This window comes from Anticarsia gemmatalis, chromosome 20 (assembly GCF_050436995.1).
Source record: "Anticarsia gemmatalis isolate Benzon Research Colony breed Stoneville strain chromosome 20, ilAntGemm2 primary, whole genome shotgun sequence".
In the NCBI taxonomy this organism is placed as follows: Eukaryota; Metazoa; Arthropoda; class Insecta; order Lepidoptera; family Erebidae; genus Anticarsia; species Anticarsia gemmatalis.
The window spans coordinates 9,881,347-9,893,719 of NC_134764.1; the positions used below are offsets into that span (position 1 = coordinate 9,881,347).

Here is a 12,373-nt window from a genome sequence, read left to right on the forward strand (position 1 = left end):
AAGGCTCACACCCTATTACATGGGATATGAATGTTGAGTCTGCTTACACCTCTGTGTGTAACAAGCGTGATATTAAACATATTCTGTTTTTAGCAGGCGTGATATTATGTGTCATTAGTATCACTACAAATAATAAATTAAAGTCCCTTCGTGTAGTCTGACTGATTGCGATAAACTCAAATTTTACTGAATGGATTTTCTTGTGTTTTTCACCAATAAATAAAGCAATTCTCGAGAAAAGTTTAGGGTATATTGAGTTTAGTTATAGTAAGGTAATAGGGTTGATAAATTAAGCTTAACTTTGCGCAGATGCAATATCGTAACCAATGAGTTTTATCCGAGGTGCGATTATTGCTAATTGATAAAGTAAGTTTGAAAAGCGGGCAAAACTAAGGCGGGCCACTAGTGTATAACTAAAACAGGTTAATAGTGCAACTATACAAGACATAATAGTATAGTTTCTTATGTCCATATAAACACATAGATCTGTGTAACGCATGTAATGGTGCTAAGTGCAGTTTCCCCTCACGACCGGCAGAGGTCAGTAGTGACGTGGGTTGTGTACTTGAGTGAGTAGGCCTGTTTGTATTGCTTATATGGTTTACTTAATTAAAATGATTGTGGTATTATTTATAAATATTTTAATTAAACAAAAGTTTATTTAAAGAGCTAAAGGCTAACGGTGAAAACAGAATAAATTTTAAAGTTTTAAGGTGCATTTCAATCTGATTTTGGGAGAAGACCTATGCCTTGAAGTATGATAGAGTGTTATCTTAAATTAGGATTAATTCAAAGTAAATAATGGTCAGAAAACCCAGCTTCTAAATTAAGTGACGGCAAATATACGGAAACAACTGCTAAATTTCCATCTGATACGCTATCTAATACTTATCCAAAAAGGGTAAAACTAGTCTTGTGTAATGTGAGACTTTTTATCTTGACAGGTCACGAAGAAAATTAAATAGACTCATAATAAATAATTATAACAAAAGCAAACATACTACGAAAATTATTTCAAAATCCTTACCTTTGAAATAATTTTCTAGTTTGATGGGTTTATCAAAGAAATAAAGTTAAGAAATGAATAGAAATACACGAATATAAAAAATCTGAAGGTTCTATTATTATTTTGATTGACATGAAACGTCTCAGTGACAGCTGTCAATCAGTCTAACAATAGGTGAATAATGTCAATATTTTCAAAATGAAAGATAACATTTTTGATGTAAAAATACCTATCTTTGTATAAAAAATACTGACAGAATTTTACTCATAAATATTGTAGGTAAAGTAGTTACATACTTCATTTTGTTTCTTTTTTTTATTCGAAGCATAAAACAATAAAATAAATGTTCTGAGTAAATTGGTTCTCTTTTCAAATAGATGTCGTTTTAAAAATAATCTCTGATGTATCTTCGCTTGTACAGTTTCGGTATTTATTTCTTTTCCAAGTAACGTTCCGTTTTACACTATTATCTCTGAAAATAGCTAGTTAATTTTGTAGTTTGTAAGCGAATTTTAAATATAAAGTATTTATTGCATTTATAGACAAGTTGCCGTCGGAACAATTCGTCACAGCTCGTTCAATCACATTGCTATAGTTTTTATTGGATAATAAAACTCAAGGAAAAAGTAATTGCATAGTACATTGTTAATGAAACTAGTTTTTTGACGTGATATTGCTTTGATTTTAGGCTAATATTGATCCCCAAGGATATGGGAATTTAGGAATTATTGATGTGTAGAGCAGATTTTATTATAAACTCACAGACCATCTCTAAACTATGAAATCTGTTTTAGAAATTGTTCCACTACTGAAAATTTATAATAAAGTCTAAAATAAATCATAGAAATGTCTAAAAAAAATCTTGGTGATCTTTAACGCGGTAAGAATTTTAAGGTCGATCTAAACGCCAGGCAAGAAATAGGGTATCGTAACCCCAAAATTCTCGTCCCATTTAAGACCAATTAAGTATTATGTGTACAAACCGCGATAATTTAAACCATTAAGCATTTTAAACCATTTCTCCTTGAATACAGTAATTTCTGTAAAAACCCTACTAAACAAGCACACTCACACTCATAGTAAAGTAAATAAGAAACAAGAAGGACAAATATTTATTATAAGTGTGTTTACGTGCAAACATAATAAGCAGGGAAGTGGGTTAATGTACTTATTATAAGAAATATTAAATATACGCGGCACTTATCACTGATGTCCTTCGAAAGGTTAACGATGCAAGGAATACGGACTTTCGATTATCGAGTCGGTAATTGAAGTTGTTGAAATTAAAATTCTGAAGCAAATAACATTTAACTTTGAGATGAATAGTAAATTACGCCAAAATTATGCATTGTCTTGAGCAGGCGATTTTTTAAGCAGAAAATAAATACATATGTATTGCATTTGGTCATTTGATTCCAAATCAAGCAGAAATTGTACTATGGTAACCAGGTAACTGATAAACTTATTTATAAACATTAATTTACAACCAATTAGTTTTCAATGTATGTTAAATAGAGTTTCTTTTTCTTCTGACTAATATTATTGTGAGTTGGCGCATTTTATTAACAAAAAAAATAAAAAAACACTTCTCTAGAATCTATTTTTACTAAATTTTATACAGCAGTTTATCAGTTAAGCTAAACATAGTTTTCTTTGCATTCCTACTTATCGATAAGAGTATGAATTTTATAGCAATTCCTGCATAGTTTATAATTTACATAGCAGAAGTATAAAACTGTCTTCTATTAAACGACGGTCAGTGCGGGGTCAATGAACCGTTATATTATTAAGTTATTCGTTAGCCACATCATAACGGTTACGAACAAATATTTCGCGTCACATTAACCTATAAACGTGGGTTCGATTCTAGACTGATACTAGACTATAAACAAAACTGTATTTTGACTGCGTATAACCTTGTATTTTAGACCTCATTTTTGAATATTAAAATTAAATAAATTTAAAATAGCTTTAATTTTAATATTGATTTGAAAAACTAAATCTCTCACCAGGATTTTTTTTCATTGTGTAAACATTAACTTTGAAGTTAAATACGATATAAAATTACCATTTTGTATAACCTGGTAATAGAAACTTTAACCCCTATCACAATAATGGTGGTAAAGCGACAACCTTTATTCAGTTCCTTTATAATAAGTACATTTTAACTATCGTTTGACATCCAAATATTTAAGTTAGCAACAAATATGCCACCATACTGTATTTTTTATACGTCGGTACCTACATCTTTTGTGTAGCCTACAAGATGTATTAAAAATACTCAAATCCACAAAAACTACCATAGTATTTATTTATTAATTAAGAACTATTATGGTAGTGGTCGTATATTTACTAATATTCACAAAGGCTACCAAAAAAGTCATCCAAATTGCACTCCTATAAAAGTACTGTGAAGACAATTAAACACTTATATATTTTACAAATGATTTATACAACCTACATGTCGAACTGTAAAGGAAACCTCCCATATTGGTTGTCAATTAAGAAGAAATTAAACTATTTATTATGTGCACGATGGATTATGTGACTGAATATTGATGGAATAAATCATTTTGTTAATTGTATAGGTGGGTGGCGTGTTTCATTTCTGAGTCAGACAGGCATATAAATACCATATTTTGGAAAAAATATTTTCTAATTTCAGTGAATGTTGAGGAATAAGGTACACATGGAATTTTCATTCAAAATTTTTAAATAAAAGCATCATCTGAAATTTAAAAATTGCAATTTTAATAATGGACAGATTATTTACATTGTAATTTATTGCTATTTTTTATTATTTTTACAAACCTAGACAGGCTTTTAAGTATACACATACATATACAAATATCCAATTAGGCCCCCAAATCGGCACTTTGCTAGCTTGTTAGAGTAAAGCCTATGGCCCTTTCTCATTCCGGGAGATCTTGCCTCTTTCAATTCACTACACCTAGTTAATAAACAGAGAGCAACTTAATAAGGAATCAAGTATGTTTCACTAGAATGTTAGATATTATATCAATAAGTAACAACTAAGTGTACCTGCGCGCCTACGTCGTGGTCCGAGGCCGACGTCTTAATCAATTCAAGCACTATCACCGCGCTGTTCCTTGTCGATTTCTTTGTTTAGCACCAATCACGCATTCCTTTTTGTGTATTAGAAGGTTAGCTTTGTCTATATACTACTTCTCTACTACGATCGAAGTGTAAGAAAGAGGTTTTTGTAGGCATACTTTTGCTACTATTATAAAGAGGTAAACATTATTGTGTACATACATAAAATCATTCCTGTTATACTCAAAAGTGTATTGAAAACCCAACGTTTGTACAAGTCCCATGTAATACGCAGTTAGCTTTTTGCTATTCACTGGCCAAACTCCAGGCTACTATCGAGTAATACTCAGCACTTTTATGTGACTAATACATAGATTATTAATAATTAACAAAACATCTTAGGTTATGCCCAACAAATAGATTGCCTATAGATATATTGCAAAACTAACTTAGACCACGTAGTACCTAAGTACTTAGCCAGAATAGTGGCAGTTTAAAAGCTGTTATTTGGGAGCCTGATGCATAGTAGTGGGTCTATATCGGATAATTAATAAGATTTATTTGCACAAGGTCGCCTAATTTGAAGCAGTTACTATTGAGCCAATTTAAAACAAAATTTCAAGCCTTAATACGTGAAAATCTGGATGGCCTAAAAATACTATATTCTATTACATAACACACTTAACACATGGGTGTGGTCTGTGACTAATTATTTATTGTTAATATGATCGATGTCCTTCGTAAAGGTCGCGTGTGGATTAGGTTCAACTTGCGTAGGAGTACCCTTGACCCCATGACGAAATATGCTAATTTAAGCCTGTAGGGATCTCCATCTATAATTATAGGTATTTAGTTGTTATGAATAATGACTCAGATGCTAGCGATGGTGACTACGAAGCTACCGATGTAAATGTAGCCTGCTACCGATGGCTTCTAAAATTTTAGGAAAAATAATGCTTTTAATGTGTCGTTCAAGAATACAAGAAAATAGTACATGTATATGTGTTTTTTATACGCATAGATAGCGTTAAAATCAATGCCAATATCGTTTGACTTCCGTAACGCCAAAATATAAAGCCGGATTTGCACAGTCATTGGATAACAAGCGTTTTATTCACTTAAAATATTTAGAACTTTAGGACTACTCGCAAATTCTTACTACCTAGTTTTTAGGTGTGCATGTATGTTCAACATCTACGCCTAAACGGCTGCACCGATTTTGATAAAATTTGTCAGGGAAATAGTTTTTTGTGTTCTGAAGGAGGAACAAATCCAAAGTTGTCTAATATAATAATCTTTACATAATATTATGTATATTAACAAACATTTCCTGGTATTCCTAATCAGGCAGAAGTTGTATGTTTAAAACATAAAGAATAATGCGTATCAATAGTTTCAGAAAAGTATATACGGTAAAAACGTATTTGAAAGTAAATATCTTTCTTTATCATTGGCTGATAAGTGTGTTGTGTAAATAGTTAAAATTCCAAAGTTATCTTGTTGCGATAGATATAGGAAGTATTGGGAGAAATGGGCTAATGTGATCTTTAAGAGTTTTATCTTTAAAGATAAATAAAGATAAGCTTTTTGAAAGATTTACGGCTTGTGTACGTATTAGAAAAGAATGCATGTGTTGTGCAAGCAATGAGTTTGTTCGCTAAGGTTTGAAGTTCGATTCCTGAAACAAATATATTCATTATATTCGTAATTAATAAGTCTGCAAGTAATTATTATTGCATGAAATGACAAATTTGTAAAGCTATCAATCCTGTATTTATAGTTCTAATTAGTAAATAAATCATATAAAGGATATTCGCAATAATTATACGAAAAATGTAGGTATATCACAATGAAATACCTACTTTACTAACTATAAACCTGAATGAAAACGTAATAAATTAAGTATTTTAACGACTAACTATTAAGTAGGTACTTCTTACCTTTAATAGATAACAGATGCTAAACTCCAACACCATATACGGTCACCCATCTATAATCAGGCCGCAATAAATATCCCTAACTTTGCTTATCAATTATTAATTCGATTCAACTACTTAATAAGGCTATTTTCTAATTAACACAGAAACGCTTTGAACTTACCGACTGTGATAACACCACAGCCTACCTTATTTATGGTAATAGCGAGATGTACGTGATTTCGTTCTAATAGTACGGAACAAACGATTTATTTGGCGAAAATAGCCCTTATTTCAAGGGCATAAAGTTCACGATAATTTTCCGTCGATAGCTGTGATTGAACTTTGAGATATGAATTTAATTTTAATAGTCCTAAAGTTGATTATTGAATGTAGATGCCAGTTTAGATAGAGTAGTAAAATGCCTACCAAAAAGTATTGCATTACTTTTGTTTTTTAGTGACATACCTACATAACATCACACCTGTTGTACTCGAAGGCGTCGGTAGAGGTGATTGAAATGGACCCACATTTCGCCATTCACAATCTAATAGTTTCATGTAATTGCAAGCCTTATAGCAAGGTCTTAGTTCTAGAGTAAAATACAAACTAAATAAAATATCCGAAATATCTTTGAAATAGTCAAAGTGGTAGAGATTAACGTGACTTTTACCGAAAAACAACGTTTTTATGAAACTCAACTTAACTTTGTATTTAAGCAGAATATTTCCTTTACAAAAGTATAAACAGTAAGTAATATTTCAAGAGGTATATAACAATAGGTGAACAAAAGCTCGCGCAACGATTACTAAATAAAACGCTAGAGGCACGCGCGGGCGACGCGCCGCGTCAACGACCGTCGGCCGGCGCACGCGCACCCGACCTACACTGCCTTGTAGAAATAGAGTTGGATTTTATTATTCTGTTGGCTACTTTATAAATTATATTATTTTAAGTATTTTTAAGTATAACTTTTCGTTATGAAGGCTCACACTTTCTGAGTTTGGCTTCAAAGCTTTCTTCAGAATAAAATTGTAGTATTTTATGTGAATTTTGATTTTGAAATGAAATAAAACCTCTTTTTTTGTTTGTTTTTTTATTAAAATTGTTGGGGCATCCTTGGCAATGTGTTCCATAAATGTATTTAACAGCCTCTATGGCACAGTGGTTAAAAAAGGTAGCAACGCTACTACCAGGTCGTAGATTCTAGTCCCATGTTTGTTTGTTTGTACTGTGTTTGTGGCTTATTTGTTTAAGTCAAAACACAAGAGCATGATTCAAGCGGGAGTTCTTAAGAATAGAAAGAGCTAGTGCATAAAGACGAAACTCGTTTAAACCAATTGCACAAAAAAAACACCAATGACCCAACTATTACGTACCTACATTACATCTTTAAAAAACCAAAAAATACTAAATGATGTAACATATCAGTTAAGTGCTTTCAAACATTCTCGAATAAAAACGTTTGTAGATACTGCATCTAACAAATTAGCAAAAAATGCCTTCCTAATGGACTTACTATAGTACTAAAAGATGGACAATGTAAAGAAGATGGGTTAAAAAACTGTGTACTGTGAGTAGAGGGGCACAAAAACTATGTTTTTTGTTACGGTTGATATATGGAAGCTAAATTTAATGTGCGGTTGCTAGTTTTGTGTATGAAGAGTGCTTGCGTTTGTAAAACAATATTTTTAAGTGACTTCAAATATATGAAAAGGTTATTTTTGTTGGTTGAATCGCTTTTAATAATGTTTTTTTTTATCTGAAAACTATTTTTTTTATAGTCCCTTTTAAAATTGACTCTTGACTTTGAGACATTCTTGTAACAGTTTTTCGAGGGATAAAGAGTCTCTAACCCGCTCTTGGTCAGCGTGTTGGAATCTAGGACTAATCTTTTTCTCATTTCGGGGGAAGACCCTTATCTAGTGAGAGAGTAATGGGTTGCATTGATACTATTGCGTACAACTTCGTCCGCGTTACAAATTCTAAAAGTATCGCATGAACTTATCCATAAACTATTTGGGTACCAAATTTAATCAAAATCCTTTAAGTAGTACTAGTGTGATTAAGAGACATTCAAACTAGCTTATTTATAATACTATTATAGTTATTTTCTAACAACATTTTACCATATTATCTAAAGACGGAAATGCACATTAAAAGTTAAGATGTGAAGGAATGCTAGTACTTTAACAACAAACCTAGGCATTATAGATGTAGCCGCGCTGCCCACACGGCGCGCTAAGTGTTAGGTCCCGTTAGGTCTAGCTCAACTTGTTTATACCTAGGCTGTCTAGATCGTACTGTTCACAGTTAGACTTGCGCCCTTTTTATTTTCACTGTGACGGAATTACCCTTTTAACGAATTTTACTGATAGAATAATTGATTTAAAAGAAATGTTTGTTTAATAAGTCAAAAAATCTATTTCATTAAATATTTCAGGCGTGTTTGAGTATGATGTAGATTGTAAAATAACAGTTTAATTCCAAATTATTTCGATTCCCTATTAAGCAAAGTGTGTGTCAAAAGGTGCCTAAATTTTGATAAAGTTTATTTTATTTAATATTAATTAAGGACCCACCCGGGTTAGCTTTGACAAATGAAACAAGACCTTCTTCAAGAATCACTTTATCAATTAGTGAAAACAGCATCAAAAATCGTTCAGCACCTGTATACAGCACATGTATTTTGAGTTTATCGCGAGAATACAGAATTTCATAAGATGATAATGTTATTCAAGTACTTTTTATAGTATAACAAGCTTTTTAATTAGGACCCTCAAAAACTTACAACAGAAAATATATAACAAACCATTCTTAATTAGAATGATTTCAATTCTTTCTTATAGAAACTACTAATACGAGGTAAGGACCCTAGGTCGCCTCATTAATTCAATCAATACGCCATCTAACGGTACAAAACTGTACCTAACCTATTAGAATTACTCGTATAATTACAAATGCAGTTAATCTTATTAATTGCCTCTCGTGCTTGACTCCTGACCGCAGTTCTAGGGTACGAGATAAACAGCACATATGCTTAGAAAGATGGACGATTAATGAGGACGATAAATTTAACATTCAGTGCATTATAATGCGTGTATTTTTTAAAAGCCTTTAATGATGCATTTATTGGTTATTTAGGTATTAGTTAGAATTTTGGTATTAAGATTAAAAAACGTTATTGAATGAATGCCTACGAAATCGAACCTGAGACCTTATTATGAACTGTACAATCAAGCAGCAATGCCAATAGGAGGTTACAAAGTATGTTAAAGTTACATGGTATAAACATGAATTAAATAGTGTAATGACGTAATGTCGATTTTCACGTGGAACTAAATAAAATGTTATATTTGATCCATCCACACTGGCATTTTGTTCCCTGTAAATAATAGAAAATTCCCGGTAAGAGCCACCTCCTGAAATCAGAAAAGAACTATGCTTTGCCTGCCGAGGATGGTGTCTTAAATGTAGCGTGAAAATGTCACATATATATTTTTATCCGGTTGCAAAGATAATCATCGCTATTAAAAGCAAAATTAACATGTCAACACAAACGATCAATAACACTATCATAAACTATTAATTGACACTTGATTGTCGCAAAAAATGGCGTCGTTTGACTAGTTTTTACACCGGGAAGTGGTTGACAAAAACCTTGAATTAGACAAGGTTTTAATGCGTTCGTTTCTTTAAAAGTTTTACGTAAATTTTTAAATATAATGTACGTGCGTGACTTTTGTGATTTGTAGGCAATTTTTAGGTTATAAAATGTTGAAATATACAAACTCGTTTTGGAAACCCACTCTAGTTGTTTGATGTCTGTTATGTTTTGAAGAATGATGTTAAGTAACTCGGTTACGGTCTTGTTTTGGTTGGGTGAGCATAGGACGGTCTAGTGCGCTGTACTATTCGTTCGCTGGATAGTATTCAAGTTTGATTGCCTAGAAGAAGGATATGGTTTTGTATTAGATACTTAAATAGGTACACAGGTAGTAACTCGTATCTTTCATCGTATTTTTTTTAAATTTTAGTCTATCTGGTCTGACTTAAAGTCCAACAACTTAGAACAGAGCCTTTATAAAGGTTTGCAGCTGACAAAGGTATCCAAAATGTTTAAATTTTAACATAAATGATACGGCGCCAGGCTAATACCTCGATTATCTGTCTGTTTCTTTATTTGAGACAAACAAAACTGATCCATTATGTTGTGGATTTATCGTACAGTCCAAGATTCTCTACTTAGTTGTCGGTCTATTATGAAAATGTCGGGAGCTTGAGTAAAATTATATGTGAAAGATAAGAAATTTTCCGAGTACCTTCTGAGACTAAATTAAAAGGTTTACTGTTTTATTCTTAGAGCATACATAAAGTATTTTAAATATTCAAATTGTTAGCAGTTAGATAGTTCAATTAAATATTTAATTGTAATACCGGAATCCTAAAAATCTTAATAGACTAAATTCCAATCTGTTATTGTATAATTCGCATAAATTACAACACCCAGACAAAGAATGCAAATCTCTCGGCCAGGTTGCGCAATACGCATAATTTCACTAACTTTCTTCCAAGCTTACTAACCATTTACTTTGAAAGCTTACAAGATAGCAGATAAACTTATTATTCGTACAATTTCATATATTTTTAAAAAAAACGGCCATTATTTTTGTCTTATCTGATCAATCATAACAAAGATTTATGAAAAAAATACTGTTCTTTTTTCAAATGTACTTAAAGACGTTTTTTTTTACGATTTGAATTCATACGTTCGTTGGTTTTTAAATTTGTTTTTTTTTTAAGAATGTCACGGCAAAGGACATCTTTTATTCAGGCTACGAACGAAAAGGTTTTATTTTATTAGTTTAAGGATAACTGTTGTGCTTTAGAACAGTTTTTTTTTAATTTATGGCTGTCGTTACTAGTAGTAAGAAGCTTGAAAGTCTAACAACCAGTCTTACCGAGGGTTATCGTTTTAAAACCCAGTCACCTAAGTTGTGGAGGTCTGATATGCAGTCACTCTATGTAAAATACTGGTATTGAGCTGCACCCGGTCAGAACGGAAGCCGACTCCAACATAGTTGGAAGAAAGGCTACATTGATAATAACATTTTACTGCATAGTAAAAAAGATATACATACTTCAATTGAGTGCCTCCGTAGCGCAGTGGTTTAGGTTGCTACGCCGCTATCATTGCGTCGGGAAGTCGTGGGTTCGATTCCCACACGGGACAATTTTATTTGTGGGTATATCCACAAATAAAATTGTTTCGGATCTGGTTGCACTTTGTGTCCGTTGTTTATATTATTATGTTTGTCCCCGCGACACATGAGCAATTCTTAGTGCGGGAGTAGTCTTTAAAAAAATGTAACTAGTGATCAATAAGCTTAGTGTCTTCGGCCAACAGTTTTCTCAAACAGATTTCATCCCAGTTATATAAGTTAAAACATCATTAGTACTTACATACATTTATTATCCAACACTAATGGGTATACGATCACCATCTTATGAAGAACAGATTAACCTCAATACGGATTACTGACTAATTAAATAACATTTAATTCTTAAGTACTAAGAGCTTTTAAAACACCGCAAATGATTGTTTAATATATTAGACGTGTCGTTTGCTAGAAATCTTTTTAATATAAAGAAAAACATTAAATTAAAATAACGATCAGAATCAATATCTATAAATCAAATACAACGGTTATTTACGTGGGAATCGAACCCTGGGAATTCTGTAAAATGTTTGGGACATTAAGCATCATGTGACGTTCGCTTGATTTTTTTAATAATTAGCTCTTGATAAGGTAGTTGACTAGCAGTCAAATCAGCTAGTACAACAAAACGAGGCAGGACTACGATGTAGTGACGTCACAGTTCAGTTTTTTCGTTGGGATCAGTTAATTGAACCTAATAAAAAATAATAAAAAAACCTAATTTTTTTTTATTGTGCCTAATAAAAAAAAAATAGGTTTTTGCTAGTTTTCAGTTCGTAGTCATTTTATTTTCAACATTAGTTACGAAAGAAAATCACGCAGCATGGTATTTTGGATGATCCTTTTTGCGAGAAATTAATCATTTTTCGTTAATCCAGTCAAACTACACTATTCCGGAAAGAGTGCCAATACCTGTGCCCATCAGTAAGAAAATAATTTTTAACACAATTTTAATATGCTCATTACAATAAGGATTTAAAAGGTAGATAGAAATTAGAAATTAAACCAAAGACACAGTTATAATAATAATAACTGTAACACATGTATGCAAAATACATGATTAAATATCATTTAAAAACCACCTGATACACTCACAAGGAAAATATTCGCTATCGAATTCAACAAAAAACATTATCGTCCAAACTTTCCCCGGCCTCTACCAATAAACACATCACGCG

The 12,373-nt window shown here is 31.9% G+C and overlaps 2 protein-coding genes and 1 non-coding gene across 4 annotated transcripts in view; 2 read left to right on the forward strand and 1 right to left on the reverse strand.

Moving 5' to 3' along the window:
• Rph (Rabphilin) overlaps window positions 1-12,373 on the reverse strand; it is a 242,387-nt gene that overhangs the window by 175,842 nt on the left and 54,172 nt on the right. The window lies entirely within an intron of this gene.
• The window catches only part of LOC142981393 (uncharacterized), a 103,147-nt gene that overhangs the window by 39,508 nt on the left and 51,266 nt on the right, over window positions 1-12,373 (forward strand). The gene's annotated exons all lie outside the window — the stretch shown is intronic.
• LOC142981970 (U4 spliceosomal RNA) lies at window positions 298-366 on the forward strand. The gene has a single exon (XR_012959956.1). It is a non-coding gene; the product is annotated as a U4 spliceosomal RNA (small nuclear RNA).